Source organism: Cherax quadricarinatus, chromosome 40 (assembly GCF_038502225.1).
Source record: "Cherax quadricarinatus isolate ZL_2023a chromosome 40, ASM3850222v1, whole genome shotgun sequence".
Lineage (NCBI taxonomy): Eukaryota > Metazoa > Arthropoda > Malacostraca > Decapoda > Parastacidae > Cherax > Cherax quadricarinatus.
The window spans coordinates 4,818,567-4,823,566 of NC_091331.1; the positions used below are offsets into that span (position 1 = coordinate 4,818,567).

The 5,000-nt window shown below is 45.4% G+C and overlaps 1 non-coding gene across 3 annotated transcripts in view; it reads left to right on the forward strand.

The window, feature by feature from the left end:
* The window catches only part of LOC128687362 (uncharacterized), a 96,318-nt gene that overhangs the window by 626 nt on the left and 90,692 nt on the right, over window positions 1–5,000 (forward strand). The window lies entirely within an intron of this gene.

Here is a 5,000-nt window from a genome sequence, read left to right on the forward strand (position 1 = left end):
GTGACCCACGTCACCCCTTTTCCCTGACAGTCTGTTAGAAATATCGTAAATCTTGTATGTCTGTGTATATTTCTGAGAGATTGCTTTAATCCCTATTGGGGAATAACATATCACTAGTGGTGAACGTGTGACAACGGACCTGGGGGGCGTACTGGGGCTCAGCGCCCCCCTGGCCCAGTCCTTGACCAGAGTTGAATATAGTTGCACATGTCTGTATAATTTTTTTTTCCTTTAGAAAACAAGCAAGTTGATAATTGAGACGCTTGAGCAATATTTGGGTATCTTTATTCTGGAAACGTTTCGCCAGTCAGTGGCTTCATCAGTCCAACACAGAGATGAACGGTGGAAAATGAGGAGGTTGAGGTAATCAGTCCCTCAGCTTAGAGTCGATGTGTACAGTCCATTAACAGTCACCCATTTGACTGTTTTAATAAAAGTGTCATGATGTCTGTGATTAAGAGAACGGCTGTGTAGTGTAACCTTGTTGAGGGTTCTGGTAGTGGGAAAGGAGTGGTAGTAGTTGAAGTTTTAGTAGAGATGGTGGCTGGCTGGCTGGCTGGCTGGCTGCCTGGCTGGCTGGTTCACTCTCCATAACACAGCACAGCTTCCCCACACTCTGAAAACTATTTGGAAGAGTAAACATGTGAAGTGACCTTTCTCTCCCTCTCTCTCTCTCTCTCTCTCTCTCTCTCTCTCTCTCTCTCTCTCGCACACACAAATACGCACATTCTCTCTCCCCTAACACATTCCACTCTTCCGTCCTTGTTCTGACCTTTCCTTATCCTCTCTCTCTCTCTCTCTCTCTCTCTCTCTCTCTCTCTCTCTCTCTCTACTCATATCTTATTTACTCTTTCCCACTTTTCCTCATTTTTCCTGCTGGATCTATTCTCCAGCACCTGCTGGATCTATTCTCCAGCACCTGATGGATCTATTCTCCAGCACCTGCTGGATCTATTCTCCAGCACCTGCTGGATCTATTCTCCAGCACCTGCTGGATCTATTCTCCAGCACCTGCTGGACCTATTCTCCAGCACCTGCTGGACCTATTCTCCAGCACCTGCTGGACCTATTCTCCAGCACCTGCTGGACCTATTCTCCAGCACCTGCTGGACCTATTCTCCAGCACCTGCTGGACCTATTCTCCAGCACCTGCTGGACCTATTCTCCAGCACCTGCTGGACCTATTCTCCAGCACCTGCTGGACCTATTCTCCAGCACCTGCTGGACCTATTCTCCAGCACCTGCTGGACCTATTCTCCAGCACCTGCTGGGCCTATTCTCCAGCACCTGCTGGGCCTATTCTCCAGCACCTGCTGGGCCTATTCTCCAGCACCTGCTGGGCCTATTCTCCAGCACCTGCTGGGCCTATTCTCCAGCACCTGCTGGACCTATTCTCCAGCACCTGCTGGACCTATTCTCCAGCACCTGCTGGACCTATTCTCCAACACCTGCTGGACCTATTCTCCAACACCTGCTGGACCTATTCTCCAACACCCGCTGGATCTATTCTCCAGCACCTGCTGGACCTATTCTCCAACACCCGCTGGATCTATTCTCCAGCACCTGCTGGACCTATTCTCCAGCACCTGCTGGACCTATTCTCCAACACCTGCTGGACCTATTCTCCAGCACCTGCTGGACCTATTCTCCAACACCCGCTGGATCTATTCTCCAACACCTGCTGGACCTATTCTCCAACACCTGCTTGATAACTGATTGATAACTCGCACGAAAATAGTTTCTTCTTGACTGTTCGTAGTTCTCATGTATTCAATAGCTTCATCTCTTGAGCATATGCATTCTGTCTCTTCTCCTTTCTCATCTCCTGCTTTTCTTCCTCTTGTCTTTATCCCTCTTCTTCCTCTGTCCCCTCCTCGCCTCTCCTCCCTTCTCCCCTCCGTCTCCCCGTGTCATCTCCCCGGGAAGGCTGTGTTTACCAAAGCAACATTGGCTCACTTCAGGATCCGCCACTCTCTCATTTTTACCTTCGTCAATTGGAACGTGTTGACTAGCTAATGGTAAGTGGCAGAGACTTGCGCGCGCATCTTCGACGCCCCGACGGATGCACATCCAGTGCTCCGATGGTTGCATGCTAGACGGAAACATCCTCAGGTCATTGACATAAAATAATGGTTCTAGTACTGACCCTTGTAGAACCCCACTCAATACCCTTTCCCATCCTGTTATATCACCTTTACCACCAACGTTTTCTGTTCGTTAGGTATCTCTTGTAAGGTACAATGAAGCACTTTGCCATGTTCCCCTGGCTACCCCTGACTGGAGGCTCCTGTGATTTGCGAATAATCTCTGGAGGAATACAGTGTGAAGAATACAGTGCTAAATGCTTTCCTGCAGTGCATGAATGTGCAGTCCACCCAGCCCCAACTTTCTTGCTTAAGCTCTGTTATTCTGTCACGGTAAGTAGGACCGTAAGGCAGGAATTGCCACCCCAAATTCATGTAGGCTTTCCGCCATGAAATCCCTCCTTTGTAGGTAATCCCTCTTCTCAAAGTAATCCCTCCTCTCTAGGTAATCCTAGGTAATCCCTCGTCTCTAGGTAATCCCTCTAGGTAATCCCTCTAGGTAATCCCTCTAGGTAATCCCTCTAGGTAATCCCTCTAGGTAATCCCTCCAGGTAATCCCTCCTCTTTAGGTAATCCTTAACCTCTTTCTGAGGTTATTTTATCCCGTATCTTGGGTAACAGACACTTCAGAGATATTATCCTCTAATTCTTGTTTGTATAATGGGACCACATATGCAATTTTGAGTCAGTTAAATAGTAGTCTTGTCTCTATCTACTACCATTCTTTGGTATTATCTGCCGCCCTTCGTCAGTTACCTACAACTATTCTCCTATTAACCACCCTTAGCATTCTCCCTGTTTTTTTCCTAATGCTTTCACATTTTGTATTCTCCTTACGTTAATCATCACGCTCTTCCCACTTTACATACGATTATTCTTCCTATAATTATACCCCATCTTTATCCTTTACATAGTTATTTCTCCCTCATTAAAAGAGGGAGGAAAGGTATTCTTTGTTTCCCATCACAAAAGAACATGAGGCTGGCACTGAGGGAAGAACGGAGGTGCCTCGGGTAATATGCTCGTTGTTGTAGTGAGTGGTACCGTGGGACCCATTACCTGCCCTTTACGGAAAGACAGTAGTGGCATTCTTCCTCTTCCGGTGCCAACTAGGGCCACCGCCTATCCATCCGGATCTGAGGTGGAGCTAAAGGTTTTGAGTAATTCTTTCTCTCTACAACACAGTTCCTGCCCAGCTGCAAGCACGCGGGTGATGATTTTTGTGCAAAAACTGAAGATTGTTAATCCACTGTGACCCCGTTACCGATATCGACACTTAAAAACTACCCCTCGACGCCCAGGCTGAGACAAGACTTCCATCTTAACCGCGTGATTAACCAGATTATTGTTGTTGGCGATCCACAGGGTTTGTTATACATGATCTCGTATACACAAAGTATAAAACTTTATTCAAGGCTTTTAATGGAAATTATTCCCAAAATTCCTGTATTAATAGACTACAAACAGACGACTTATTTGAAAATACTCTTACATTTTTCATATTAATATACATTCATCTTTACTATTAACTTAATACTGATAAGTTTTCCACGTATTTATCTTCCTGATCCTCAGTATCTGTTACACTGACGTCCTTTTCGTATAAACAATATTTCTCACGGCTGCATGAATGGCGTGGCCCTCCACTATGTCTTCAGGTAAACGATGAACACGGTCCTTCTTCCCTCGGGGACACACTCAGGACTCGGTCCTTTAGCTGTCTCTCAGGAAAGTACGCAGGACTCGCCGATCTAGGGTCTCTCTCAAAAACGCCCATAGGATTTGACTCTACAACATCAGTCAGGGTCATACACAGGAGTCAACACTTCAGTCTCTCTCATAAGCTACCGCAAGACTCGACATCTCAGCACCCGTCCTCTTCCATGCTCATAGGATTCCTGTAATGGGTCCCTTGGCGTCCGCCGCAGTTGTTCATGGAGGCAGCTGCGACCTCTGTCTTGACACCAGTGTCTCGGGAACTCTTCCTGCCACGTGCTGTGTGTCGTAAACACGCTCCCACTGTCACACCTCAGGCAGGAGGACCTTGTTGATCCTGCCGCCGCCCTCGGCGACGTTGTGGCTCCCATGGGAAGCCTTCCCAAGAAACTTGGAAAACAAAAAGAAAAATTTTACCTACATCAACAACACTCAGCCTTTACTACATCTTCAGGAGGAAAGTAAGTCTTGTTACTGCGACGCCCTTGCTACGTCAAGGTGTCGCTGTATAGCCCTTGTGGCTTAGCGTTTCTTTTTTATAATAATAATAATAATAATAATAATACGTCAAGGTGCTCTCACGACCTGTTGACAGAAATGACTCATTGTAAAATATATACAAAGTGACATTCCTCATCTTTTTCGTATAATATATAATGTACAAAGAAGCATTTCTACACTGTTTTGAGAACTGAGAAGAGTGAGCATTATCCATCACTGAAAGTATTTTCTAACGCGCATTTTTACTAGAAGAAATTTAACAAAAATAAACATTTCAGTATTTTATGTTTAGTTTTCAATGCTTATTTTCGACTATTTCTATTAAGAAATACATCAGAACTCGAGCTTAAAAAACGCAAGAAACCTTGAAAGCTTCTCAAAGAGCTTATTATGTTTCATAAAAAAAACAAAAAGTGTCTGGCTCGAGAAGAAGGCTCTCTGGAGAGCTCTTGCCAAGCTCCTTGACCATAACTTGTTAAACCATCATTGTAAGTGTTGTAGTATTCTTGTAGTTTACCTCTTCCTCCCTCGGGCGAACATGAAATTAACAACAAAAAAGAGCTTTAAATTGGTAGTTCCTTCTCTCTGTTTAGATAATACACTTACCAGGGAGAGTAGAGGAGACGTTAATGAAAAAAACAGCAACAGCAGCACGTATAGATTTCGTAAAGCTGTCAGGGAGGAAGGAAGGAAAGGGGG